Source organism: Ipomoea nil, unplaced genomic scaffold (genome assembly GCF_001879475.1).
Source record: "Ipomoea nil cultivar Tokyo-kokei standard unplaced genomic scaffold, Asagao_1.1 scaffold0865, whole genome shotgun sequence".
NCBI lineage: Eukaryota > Viridiplantae > Streptophyta > Magnoliopsida > Solanales > Convolvulaceae > Ipomoea > Ipomoea nil.
The window spans coordinates 1,065,675-1,080,706 of record NW_017617293.1 but is presented as its reverse complement, the minus strand read 5'-3'; the positions used below and the strand labels follow the sequence as shown (position 1 = coordinate 1,080,706).

At 34.9% G+C, this 15,032-nt stretch overlaps 1 protein-coding gene and 1 pseudogene across 1 annotated transcript in view; both read left to right on the top strand.

Moving 5' to 3' along the window:
- Positions 1-15,032, top strand: part of LOC109178696 (alcohol dehydrogenase-like 2) — a 47,363-nt gene that overhangs the window by 22,436 nt on the left and 9,895 nt on the right. The gene's annotated exons all lie outside the window — the stretch shown is intronic.
- LOC109178699 lies at positions 9,758-12,511 on the top strand (annotated as a pseudogene).

Genomic DNA, 15,032 nt, shown 5'->3' with positions numbered 1-15,032 from the left:
AGTGTCTATTGTCCATCATCAATTCAACATGCTAGTTCACTTCAAAAAACAAAAATGACTGCTATAAGCAGGTAAAAAAAAGGTTTGAGGACAGAAATATATCACCTGTTTATTTTCAAATAAAGCACCACACCTGTTTATTATGTAACCAAAATAAAAAGCAGTACACTCATGAACATGTTGTCAAGTGTTTTTTTTTTTTTTTTTTTTTTTTTGTTGTGAATGCTATTCTGAGACAATGCAAATTTATAAAAGTATTATTACACCCCAACTGAAAAAAAAAATAAAAATGCACCAATAATACAAGATCAGTACACTGAAGACAAAAAATACCGCTGCATGTAGACTCGAACAATGTCGTACACGTATCGATAATATACGGGTACTATGAATTTAGGCTGGATAAAACACAGGAAATAAGAAAAGGACGTTCTTGCGGCGTGTTATAATTAACACTGCATTAAAAGCATTTCACAACCAGGGTATCGTGTGCTTTCAACTTGCAAACGCAGAACTCGGGACCACTTTGTATGCTCAAACTATAGTGAGGGAAAGGAGAAGAACTGTAAGTGAATTTTGGTTCTTTCCAAATATGGAAAGAGTTGCTTTATATAGTAAGCAACTCTCACACAGTAGCCATGCAAAGTGACATAAGATGATGTCCACACATTTGCGCCAAAGACGCTAGCCACACAGTGAAGCGCACGTTCTCCCATTTCCACTTTGAATTTTTCAAAAATCCCCCACAAATTTAAAGAGGAAAGGAAAAGGATAAAGTCTGAGAGAAACCCTAAGAGCTGATTTTAATGTCAGTGAGAAGGTCTTAAACTGACATGTGAAACCACTGAGTGTTACCATTGAGTGTTTTAGTCTCTGTAAGTAGGTTGTTCCTTTGAAATTTCCAGATTAGCAAAATTTTGAACTCAGGAGTTCACGTCAACTCTGATTAGGTTCTACACAGTCAGACACTTTGACTGATAATCAATCCCTGTTTAGTCTAACTCTATTTAGACTTTCAACTGGTTCAAGTCTATCTCAACATAGACCACCTTCAGGCTACAGAGTATGTTATGGTCTCTTATTTCCATAACTATGGTGTAACTCTTTCCACGATTTCGTTTGACCACCATAGGTGGTATCCATCATGAATTCGTTACCTCATTGGCTTTAAGCCCATCTCCCTTGATGTTTCAAGGATGGCGTTTCGATTTAATCCTTTTGTGAGAGGATTTGCTATATTCCTCTCAGATCTCACAAATTCCATTGTGATGACCCCGTTCAGTATTAACTGTCGTACAGACTCGTGTCTGAATGTGTCTTCTTTTCCCATTGTATACACTATTTTTTGCCACACAAATGGCAGTTTAGGAATCACAGTGTATAGGCACGGAAGGTGTTGGACACCCCCACAATGGCACGTCTGCCAATAAGTTTCTTAACCACTCAGCCTCTTGGCTAGCTAGATCAAGCGCTATGAACTCAGCTTCCATAGTCGATCTAGCAATGCATGACTGTTTCGTTGATTTCCACAATACAGCTGCCCCACACATGAGGAACACATACTCGCTTGTCGAACTAACATCCTCGATGTCATTCACCCAGTTTGCATCACAAAACCCTTCTATCACTGCTGGGAACCCTACATAGTCTAGTCCCCAATCAATGGTACCTCTCAGGTACCGAAGCACTCGTCTCAGTGCACTCCAGTGAGTATCATTTGGGTTGTGAGTATACCGACTGAGTTTGTTTATTGCAAAAGCAATATCGGGTCTAGTATAGTTCATCAAAAACATTAGACTCCCATTTATTTTTGCGTATTCCCCTTGGGATACACTCCCCCCCCCCCCCCCCCCCCCAGTTTTTGATAACTTTACACTTGGGTCATAAGGGGTTTTTGCTGGAGTCACATCAAAACTATCAAATTTCTTTAACAGTTTCTCTGTGTAGTGGCTTTGTGACAAAAGGTATCCTTTGTCGGTTTTTAACACTTTCACCCCTAGTATGACATCGGCTTCACCAAGATCCTTCATGTCAAATTTAGTACATAGGATCCTTTTTGTCTCATTGGTAGCTCTTATGCTTGAGCTGAAAATCAGTATGTCATCTACATAGAGGAATAGAATCACAAGTTTGGACTCAATTTGTTTGGTATACAAGCAAACATCAGACCAGTTAGCAGTGTAACCTAGGTCTAGTAAAGTCTTGTGAAACTTTTCATACCACTGCTTAGGGGCTTGTTTTAAACCATACAAAGACTTTTTAAGTCTACATACCTTTTCTTCCTGACCAGGAGCAACACACCCAGGAGGTTGTTGCATGCTGATCTCTTCGTCTAGATCACCATTCAGGAATGTTGTTTTCACATCCATTTGATGTACTACACTATCAACCTGTGCAAGGATGTTAAAGCAAACAAGACACGTACAGTTGAGATTTTTGTTACAGGTGAATATGTATAAAAATAATCTTCACTAAATCTCTGAATGTAGCCTTTGGCTACAAGCCTGGCCTTGAATCTTTCAATGAACCCATCTGGTCTCAACTTTCTTTTGAAAATCCATTTACAGCCGATTGGTTTACATCCTTTAGGTAGGTTTACCAATTCTCACGTGTGATTAGACTGTATGGAGTCTAGTTTACTCTTGATTGCTTCTTTCCACAACGTGGAATCTACAGAGTGTATAGCATCTGCAAAGGTTTTTGGTCCTTCTTCTAACACTAACTGACAGATGAATTGATCACATAATTCATTTACATCTTCTAGTTCAGTCAAGTAAGTTATGAAGTCAGAACCAAATCATTTCTCTATTCTCGGTCTTTTGCTTCTTCTTGGTTCATCAGGGTTGTATTCAACACTAGCGACGGGATCTAGTGCCTGTTCAATCCTTTGAGCACTGTCACTCGATGACCTATGAGAAGACTTTAAGGGAAAGATATGCTCAAAGAATATAGCATCTCTAGATTCACATATTGATCGACTTTCTAAGCACATAAATCTATAAGCGGCACTATTTTCAGCATAACCAACAAATATGGCATCTAAGGTTTTGGGCCCTATGTTGGGCCTTTTGAAAGATGGGAGTCCCACCTTCGCCAGACACCCCCACACTTTAAAGTATTTTAGGGCAGGGTCATGCCCTTTCCACAACTCATATGGGGTTTTTTCATACCCTTTATGAGGTATTCTGTTAAGTATGTGGTTCGCTGTTAGTATAGCTTCTCCCCAGAAGGAGTCTGGCGCACCAACACTAATTAACATAGCGTTAGTCATCTCTTTGAGTGTGCAGTTTTTCCATTCAGCTATGCCATTTTGTTGGGGTGTATAAGGAGCAGTTACTTCATGAATAATGCCAGAAGACTCACACAAGCTTTTAAGAAAGTTTGATTCATATTCTCCTCCTCTATCAGAACGAAGCCTTTTAATCTTTTTCTCTAACTGATTTTCTACTTCTGATTTGAAAATCAAAACTTTTTGTTCAGCTTCGTCTTTTGTTCTCAAAAGGTATATTTTTGTGAAACGAGAGAAATCATCAATAAACGAAATGTAATAGCGTTTTCCACCTCTACTTTCAGTACTTTTGAAATCTGCTAAGTCTGAGTGAATAATTTATAACACAGACGAGGTGCAATGATTTACAGAAGAAAACGATTTTCTAGCAAATTTAGCTTCAGCACACTTTTCACATTGAGAAAATGATTCACTTGACAAATTTGGCAAGAAATTCATACTTTTTAGTCTACTTAGACAGTTTGAACCAATATGTCCTAGTTTACCATGCCAAACATTTATCGAGACAATTATGTAAGCAGAAGAGGAAGCATTCTCATTATTATTCTTTGGGCCAAAACTATGTGGCCCATCGAAACAAAGTCATAGATAGTGAGAGGAGGATGACCCTCAACTTCAGGGGGAGGGGGTCTAACAACGCTAACATCTAGCACAAACAGCCCCCCACGCAGATATCCCTTCCCAAAAAACTTCCCATTTCGAGTCATGACCAGACGGTAAGACTCAAAAACCATCTTAATCCCAGCCTTATTCAGCAAGGCTCCAGAGATTAAATTTCTACGTAGGGAAGGGACATAAAGCGCATTTTCAACAACAACTGTTTTCCAGAGTATAACGTGAGTTCTATTAATCTTCTACCACTTACCTGGGAAATGCTAGAATTCCCCATGAAGACTCGTTCACTTTCATCAACGGGTTCAAACTCTCTGAACATAGTTTTGTTGTTGCAGAAATGGCGGGAAGCGTCTACTACCCATTCATCCGGATTTTCCACCATGTTGACTTCAGTTATCACAGCCACAACCACGTCATTCTCCGTGTCTTCTACCAGGTTGGCTTGATTCTTGGACCCTTCCTTCCTGGCATTCTGACTTGCACCACCTTTCTTATGATGGCATTGTGCAGCTCGGTGTCCCCGTTTTCCACAAACGAAGCACTCATTGCTTTTACCCCTTTTCTGAATTTTCCCATTATTAACGCGTTGTTGTTGTTATTATTTTCCACCATGTTGTTATTTTTCGTGTTCCTCTTTTGGTATTTATTATGATCACCTACTTAGGGCTTGTCATGGCTAAAAGAAGTTTCAACAACATTAGCTTTTATATTATCAGTAAGTGTTACTAACCTTTGTGCTAGGCGATTTTCCTCCTCTATGTTGAGGCTGTTGATTACTTGTTGGAGTGTGTAATTGTGGTGTTCATGCTTCATTTTGTTCTTGAAATCCACCCACGACTCAGGCAACTTGTCAATGAGTGCATCAGTTAAGACTACATCATTTATGAAACCTCCCTCAGCCCGCATATCTGAGACCAAATTCTCAAAGTCATGTACCTGTTCCACAATGGACTTGGAGTCTGACATTTGAAAATGCAACAACCGTCCCATGGCATACTTTCTTCTACCGGCATCATCAGTGCCATATTTTTCTTTCAACAAGTTCCAAATGACTTTGGCAGACCTTTCCCCAGAAAACATGTCAAATAGGGAATTCGTCATGCGTTGGAGAATCGATGCACGGGCTATTTTGTTGGCTTTTTCATATTTACCACAAACCTCCAGGGTCACATCCACCTTCTTGATGCAGATGTGTTCTCAGGCTCCTTGTTCAAATCTGTTGTCGTAGTCTCCGTAGCTGGAGTGTCAGTAGGCAGCAAGAACTTCGCAGGATCTTCATAGATAACGTAATCAACGTCCTGGGACTCCAGTAGCATGATGATCTTCGCAACCCAGCGTTTGTAGTTGAGCCCACCAGTTAGTGGTTCGATAGCAACGACGTCAGAAGCTGGTTTCGCAGAGTGAGACATTGTTAATTTCGTGAAATGCTTTTAACTGTAGGAATATAGGGTTGGATCTGTTATAATAACAATGTTGTACACGTATCGATAATATACGGGTACTATGAATTTATGCTGGATAAAACACTGGAAATAAGAAAAAGACGTTCTTGCGATGTGTTATAATTAACACTACATTAAAAGCATTTCAATCGTGCGCTTTCGACTTGCAAACCCAGAACTCGGGACCACTTTGTATGCTTAGACTATTGGGAGGGAAAGGAGAAGAACTGTAAGTGAATTTTGGTTCTTTCCAAATATGGCAAGAGTTGTGTTATATAGTAAGCAACTCTCACACAGTAGCCATGCAAAGTGACATAAGATGATGTGCACACATTTGCGCCAAAGACGCTAGCCACACAGTGAAGCCCACGTTCTCCCATTTCCACTTTGAATTTTTCAACACAAACCACATGAACACCACCAGACAGAAACACATAGCCATAAACGACACACAGCATCCCACCGGAACAAGATCACCACCATTGCAGCCACCCAAACACAGACGGCAACACTCCAACATGGCCGAAAAAATCAAGGACCATCAGACCGCGGCTGGAGTCATCCAAGGCCATCTCCGATGCAGTCCAACTCCAGACACCAACTCAAAGCGTCTCTATCCACATACAGGGTTCAAGCAAAAGCAAGCAACCTCACCGGGCGTAATACAGTCGCCAGAAATGGCTTCCACCGCCAGAAAAGCGATGCAAAGCCTCCAGAACACACAACCGCAAACCCGTCGGTAGGATATCGAGAATCTCCCTTTTTCGGCCAAGAGGCTTGCTGTGATACTCCATATTTTCTGGGCACTATACCAGGACCGTATGTGTGTACGGAGTTCATTTTATTAAATTCTCCTATTCTTGTCCTTGTTAGTTAATCTAATATCATCCTAAACCCTATTATTATATTGAGCTTAATATTTTCTATTCGTAATATATGTATATGAGTACACAGATTCCTTACATATGTATATCATCCTAAACCCTATTATTATATTGAGCTTAATATTTTCTATTCGTAATATATGTATATGAGTACACAGATTCCTTACATATGTATATTTACTCATCCTCGTCATCTTCCTTATATTATTCCAAAAGGCTGAACCCCAACCCTAAAGGCCCCCACACCCCGGCCCGACAGAGCATTTGGGAGGATGTAAATCATGGTGACTCAACCGAACATGAACCATAGAGGCTAGACCGATGCTCACTACGCACAAGGAGCCCCCCTCACTTTGAGAGGTTACTCCCACACTGCCGCTGGTGAGACTCGATCCCTGTTCATTTACCTAAAATTCTACGCGGTTTCCTAAGTACATATATGTGTGTTATTTGTGATTTCCTCACTATCATCACTTTCTATACGTATAATATGTTAATTTGTCTTCTCCCTTACCTGTATACGTAAGCTAATTGCGTGGGTTCATGGGTACCATAAATCTAAGGCCGCGAACAGAAGTATTATTATATTTCCAGTAATGATTATGATTTTCTTTATTCACTCAAAAAAATGTTTTCATATTAAAAGATGCTACATTTAATTTCATTTATTTAAAGGTGTTAATGAAATAACACCACATGTTACATAATTGAATAAATACCTAATGAGAAAAACTAATCCTACCATCCGAGGCAACCCCACCAAATTGATTGAATAACAGTTGATTTAGTAGTTACAGGATTTTGAATTCGATTCTTCATGAAATTTGTCTATTAGTCTTTCTAGTTTGAATCAGTCAATTATAAATCATCTAAACTGGTTTACCACTTTGTGATCTTATATATTTTAATATAATTTTCTCCAAGAAGGTATAAAACTAAAGAGTGTGTATATACATATCAATAGTTATTGCGTGGACCGTGGTCTACACAGACCACGGTCCAAAAACGATGTCGTTTTGCTTAATTTTATTTTTCCACTTGCTCAACTGCAACATACAGTTTTATAACTCATAGTATACATTATTCTAAAACATAATATACATTATTTTGAAAAATAATGTGCATTATTTTAAAACATAATGTACATTATATTACCTCATATGTTTCATTCTTAATGTATATTATTCTAACACATAAAATACATTATTATAACATATATATATATATATATATATATATATATATATATATATATATATATATATATATATACATTATTCTAACACATAATGTAAATTATTCTACTATATGATGTATATTATTTTTACTCATAATATTCACGATGTTGTTTTGGACCGTGGTCCACACAGCTGTGTGGACCGTAATTTGCCGTATCTACTATACTAATAAGAGCCCAAGAGAGTTAGGCCTATAATGGGTAGAAAAAATGGCGGTCACAGATTTTAATCAAATGAATGGCTCAGATTGATTGAAAGATTGATCAGATTTAAATTTTACACTAAAATTTCCTAAAATACCCACACACCGTTACTAATTCCGTTAAAATTTTAAGAATTGTCGTTAGTTCACCGTTAACTTACTCATTGATTTCAATAGAAAAAGGTCTGAGGTTCGAATCTCATCCCAATCAAAATTGGCATAATTAGTACTCTATTTTACTCTTATTAAATTATATATAAATAATAATTTAGTAGTTACAACAAAAAATAATACATATGCATTTCTTTAATTTATAATTATGTGTCCATAATGCCTTTATTCAAAAAAAAATTATTCATTATCAATAAATTAACTAAGAGAAATAATTTTATTAGTTATATTGTCTTTATTTTTCTTCAATATAAAAATTTTTTATATTCAAATTTATTAATTGATTATATTCGCTACATTATCCTTACAATGTCTTTATTCAGTGAAAAAAATTATTAATTATCAATAAATTAATTAAAAGAAATATTTTCATTAGTTATATTGTGTTTATTTTTCTCAAATGTAAAAATTTTTACATTCAAATTCATCACTTGATTATATTCACTACATTATCTATTATCTTTTTTTGTGCACTATTTTTCTAATTAAATATCAAAGTTATAATACAAAATAATGATATATATTTATTTACCAAGTATTTTATTAATACCATGAAAAAATTAAAAAAAAAATATATAATTAATAAAGTCAACCATATTAACTACTTGAGAGATTTTGTGACAAAGAGAGTATTCAAATCACACAACAAATTGAAGTGAGAACTACCTCGCAATGTCCTTGTTTGACAATCAGCAGTTAGCGGTTAGCGTTAGCGGATTATACTAGCGGATTTGACCAGCGAATTTATTTAATTATTAACATTGGGTAGAAAAAATGACCGCCAAATTATTAAATCAAATGAATGGTTCATATTGTTCAGGTTTTAACTTTTTTCTTTTAAGATTTTCTAATTTATCCTTAATTATATGATTATCCATTTAATTTTTTCATTAATTCACCGTTAGTCTAATTCTAATATTAAAGTCTAATATAGAATTATAACTACACCATTAATCTAATTCTAATATTAAAGTCTTAATAGAACTTAACCACAAATCCTAAAGTCGGAATCTCCTCAAACAATATTAGTATATATTTAATATTGTATGCCCTAATTTTTATTTGTTCTCCCTTATGTCCCGTATTTGGTTTCAACCATACCTATACAATTATTTTATTGACAATTATAATCAATCTTGACTATATTATCTTGCATTTGTAAACTTAGAATTACCTATTTAACCCGCACCGGCTTAGCTCAATGGTTTAGTGGGTAGTATTTGGGAGAAGAGACCAAGGTTTGAACCTCGGCGGCGGCAGTGCGGGAATTATGTCCAAAGTGGACAGATTCCTTGTGCATATCAGCATTTAGAACCTCCCACAATGCTCTGTCGGGTCGGAGTGTGGGGGGCCCTTGGGGTTGGAGACTCAACCTTTGGGAGAAGAATTACCTATTTAAATACGCAAATTCAACCTTCAATTATCTATGCATGAACAATTTCAATATAATCCTGCCTTAATATACTTTAAAGTACTTATTTAAAAAAAAAAAAAACATTGGGCATTATCTCAATCGCGCAATACGCGTAAAAAACTAGTATATATAGAAGCAAGTAGAAGCTGTCTAGATATAAGGCATTCTTCACAGTCCATCAATATATAATTGAAATCAAAGAGAATGGATCCAAGAAGCCCAAGGACCATCACATGTAAAGGTACATACACACACACACACACACACATATATATATATATATATATATATATATATATATATATATTGCGTTTTATATTTTTTTTTTTTTGTTTTTCATTCCCTCTCATCTTTTCTTTCCTAGTCACACATGCAAAAATTCCTCAAAAACTATAATTATTGGAGATGTTCTTAAGTTTGCCAACTTGACTGTCATTGTCAACTTATCAAATGACCTTTCTAACCTTTTTTTTTCTTTCTTTTATTGCATGTGTCTAATGTAGAAGGATAGAAAGTGTTGGTGAAAATGTTACAGACCTAAAAGAAGGAGATTTAGTGATCACCGTTTACTTAGGAGAATGCAAAGAATGCTTGAATTGCAAATCAGGAAAGTCCAATTTATGCCTCAAATATCCTTGGTCAAAGAGTGGTTTAATGCCAGATGGCACGTCAAGAATATCCATTAGAGGCCAAAGACTATATCATACCTTTAGTTGCGCCACATGGTCGGAATACGCTGTTAGTGACGCTAATTGCGTCGCTAAAATCGACCCCCGCCTCCCTCTCCCACATGCTAGCTTCCTGTCCTGTGGATTCACAACGGGTTTTGGGGCACCCTCAAGGACAATCCACGTCAAAAACACCTCATCGGTTGTCGTGTTCGGTCTTGGTACCATTGGATTTGGGGTAAGTACTAAAAAGTTTTACAATTTCAAATACTAATAATGCAAAACAACTTTGATATTTGTTGCACACATCAATCATTATACCATGGAGGACCATGATCCACCTTATAAGATAGATCATTGATATAAAATTCATTATTAGTATATACTGAATGTTCATTTTTAATTTATTAATGTTCACTTTTTGAAAGTTTATTTTTTGTGTGAATGCTGAAGGTTCATTTTTTAACTATACAATCGAAAATGAACTTTCAGTACCTTACAAATGAATATTTAATATACTAAAAATGAATATTTATTTATCCACATTGCCATAGTATAATTTGCTGCAACTCAGTTAGGTTCTAAGTGGTAGATTGCGGACAATTATACAAAATCGAGTCCTAAGAGTTAAGGCAAATTATTGTGTGGAGCGTGTACCATAGTCCACATAGTTGTGTGGACCATGGTCCAAAATGTCGTTTTAATGTTTAAAAAAAATTATTGCTCCGCGCACTTGTTAGAATAATGAACATTTTGTTGTAAGATAATGTATTTTATAAGTTAGAATAATATACTTTATGTGTTTTTGGATCGTGGTCCACATAGCTGTGTGGACTACGGTCCATGCAATAATGATTAGACAGTTACAGTGTGCGCTATTGCGTCACTGTATTGATTCAATCGTTATACTGTGCACCAGGGCGAACATAGCACTGTGCGCCCCGTGCCTCCCAAAACGACGTCGTTTTGTTAAGTTGTTAAAAAAAATCCCCTGTTTCGAATGCACATAAACTCATAACAGAATACACATAATCTAACATAATACATAATACACATAAACTCATAACACAATACCCATAACTTTTAACTGAATACACATAATGAGTTTGGTTAACATAATACACATAAACTCGTAACTGAATACATATAAACTCATAACACAATACACATAAAATTTTAACTAAATACACATAATGAGGTTTGCTCTATTCGGAGGGACGGAGTGACATCAGCATGACATCAGCATGAAACGCGTGCGTTTTGTGCCTGGGCGCACATGGCTATGTGCGACGTGGTGCACGATATAAATTGCAGTACTGATTTACCATTCACTATCATGTCAGGCCCATTGACGAGAAAATTTCACCTTTGTAGACAAGAAGTTTGATATTTTTGTAAATAATGAAATCAAAACTATTTATTTATTTATAAAAATACCACCATCTCAATTTATTTCTAATTGTGTGTATCACTTACATTGCAGGTGATTGCAGGAGCTAAAGAGCAAGGGGCAACCAAAATAAGTGAGAAGGGAAAAGCATTTGGGATGACTGATTTCATAAACCCTAAAAATTTTGATAAAAAAAATTCGGAATTGGTTAAGGATGTCACAGAAGGACTAGGTGCTGACTATGCTTTCGAGTGTACAGGAGTTCCTGCTTTACTTAATGAAGCTATTGATGCAACAAAGGTGGTAAGTTACATTAACACAAACACAAATTAATTTCTTTGGGAAAAATGTAATACTTTTACATTTTGATTTAAAAGTATTATTATATTTTTTCTCAAAAGTATTATATTTTCCTTTATAAGTGAGGGGTACTTGCCAACATTATTTATTATGAAAAATATGCCAATATATACATATAATCATAATCAGGTACGAACTAACCTTAACCTACGAACTTGCGAACTTCTGAAGTATTGCGTTGTAACTATTACATGATTGCACTGCTACGGGTCCAAGACATGCCTTGAGGCCAGGACCTTACGCAATCATATTCGAGTATGGTGCAATTATATAGTAAGTGCACTGCAATCCTTCAGAAGTTTGGGGATTCGCACATTAAAGCCAGTTCGTACTTGATTATGGATATATATATATTCTGACACACAAATTTGAGATACTAATTGTCACTGAATATATACGCTTAGGGAACTGGTACGACGATAGTAATTGGGGCAGGACTTGATGAAACATGAAACATTAGTGTTGCATCTATCTTGTTTAGTGGTCGAACATTTAAGGGATCAATTTTTGGTGGTGTTCGAGTTAAATCGGACCTCCCCTCCATTGTTGACAAGTGCATAGCCAAGGTACAATCACTTAATTATGTTTTTTTAATTGATTTTTTTAAAATTGTTTTCTAGTTAAGGATGACACTTGTATATACCTTTTCTTCTTACAGAAAATCCAACTAGAAAAGTTGTTAACTCATGAAGTCTCCCTGGAAGAAACAAGCAGGGCATTTGAGTTGTTAAAACAACCAAATTGCGTCAAGGTTCTTATCAAAATTTAAGAAATTAATATCCATTTCTATCAACATGCACTATATGTTCCTAGTAATTATTAAGAAATTTGGTTATATATATGTGTTTATCGATCAATATTGTATGTAATAACAAGTCGTTGACTTGCTAGTACGGTTTACTTTAAATCGTATGTATTGGTTTGTGAACTATTACACAAGGGTGAATTTATTCATCAGTGCACACTAATAGGGAAGTGACTGCAGGTTTCCTTCTTATGTGGTACATGAATTATTGAGGCAATAATAAAAAATTATTCACATGCATGAAGTTTGGTGGCTACATTTTATTGAAAATTTGAATTAGTTTTAATTTTTATTGAAATTTAAAATTTTCTTTAGGTTTATTTTACCTTTCTCATGCATGCTTTTAATATTTGCTACTCCGGTAACTTCGAGATCATAGAACAATAAAATTGTGGCGAACCCCCATCTAATAGTAATAATAATGACTTGAGTTCAAAAACTCAATCTATGAATATTTACAACTCTTCCATTTTCCTAGTTTTCTATTTAAATAAGTTTTTGTATCCACTAAGATTATGTGGTTTAATGGTACCTGGGTTGGACTTTCATTTGAAAGGTTATGAGTTTGAGTCTCAGTGGAGGTGTTATTGGTTCTTTGTGTAGGTTGAGAAAGTATATGAATAGGTACTACAATGTAATAAGGCCAATAACATTCAAAAAAAAAAAAAAAAAAAGTTTTTGTAACCAAAAATTTCAATTTTGAATTCATTTTAAGAGTTTTATCTTTTCGTTACTTGTTGGCAGTGTTTCCCTTGTCCTATATCACCTTCATCCAACCAAAAAAAAAAAAAAAAAAAAAAAAAAAAAATCATTGGATTGCTAGCTTTTCCATTCATTGTTTAAAGAATGTTATGCATGTATATGTCGCAAATTTGCGATGGATCAAAGTATGTCGAAAAAGTACATAAAAATGTGGTTTTTTATGATGATTTGTTTAGTTATTATAGTGGAAATATTCATTAATTTTGTTGACATTTTGTTTAAAATAAGAAGTAAACAAAACCAAAGGAATATTGACGAATCACGACTATCGTTTTTAGACTAAGTATTTACAATTAAGAAGACTTAGAGAAATTCAAATCAAAAGTAATATTTATTTACACTATCGTTTTTATACTAAGTATTTAGACTATCGATTTTATAAAGTTGCAAACATTTATTTTAAGAACAATTATAATGAATTTCCTATACTATCTTGCATTCATATATTTTAAATACCTATTATATTTAACAAATCCAACATTCAATTACCTATGTATGAACGTCTCCTATATAATCTTGCATTGATATACTTTGAAATACTTATTTAAATATAACATTGGGCATTAGCCCATTTGCACAATGAACGTGTAAAACTAGTTAACTATATATATACAATAGAAATAATACGACCTAATTGAACTTGTGACGCAAATTATGCTGTGGACTCATGTTCACAATCCCAAACGACATCGTTTTCAGGGAAAACGACGGCATTTCAGTTAAAAAAAAATTGATTTTGTCTCGCTGTTAACAGTGTTATTCGTTTGTGGAATTATGAATGTACAATTATGAAATTATGAATGTACAGTTATGGAATTATGAATGTACAGTATGGAATTATGAACACAGAGCTCTGACATTATGAACTTACAGTTATGAACATATAGTGATAAAATTATGAACATAGAGCTCTAAAATTGTGAACATAGAGCTTCGAAAATTATGAATTTACAGTTATTGAATTATGAATGTACAGTTACGGAATTATGAATGTACAATTATGGAATTATGAATGTACAGTTATGGAATTATGAACACATAGCTCTGACATTATGAACATATAGTGATAAAATTATGAGCATATGCTCCTATAACGAAGCGGTCTGAAATTGAAAAAAATAAAAAAAATAAAAATAGTGGAAGATAACGGTGTCACTAACGACACCGTTACCGTGTCCACAATGCATGCTGGACACGAGTCCATAGCATAACGATTGAACTTGTGATCAAGTGCTTATATGGGTGACTTAACCATCAATCGTTATATCTAGACACAGGTCTATCGTGCAAAACGGCCCTAATATGGGTTCATTTGAGTATATTACAAATTCACTTTTAGACAGGTTCATTTAACAGTTTGTATAGATTCATAAACTTTAGTATACAGATTCATTTTTAATGTATTGTATGATCATATTTTAGAAGTAAAATGACACTTTTTCCTCTTAAATTATATGCATATAGCGCTTTTTTCATGAATTATATATGAATCCACATTAATTAGCCCTCCCTCTCTCTCCTCAATTATTTTAAAAGTGACAGTTTTCCTCTTTTTATATGTTAAATGTGCATTTTTATCCTTAAAAATAAGTATTTCATTTATTTTTCTTTTTGATATTCTCCAACAAATTATGACTTATATGTAGAAACGACCACGGTTCAGTTTGAACCGATCGGACACTGTAGCAAACGATCAATCGTTATGCTATGGACCCGTGTCCAGCATGCATGTTGGACACGGTAACGGTGCCGTTAGTGGCACCGTTCTCTTTCACTTTTTAAAAAAAAAAAT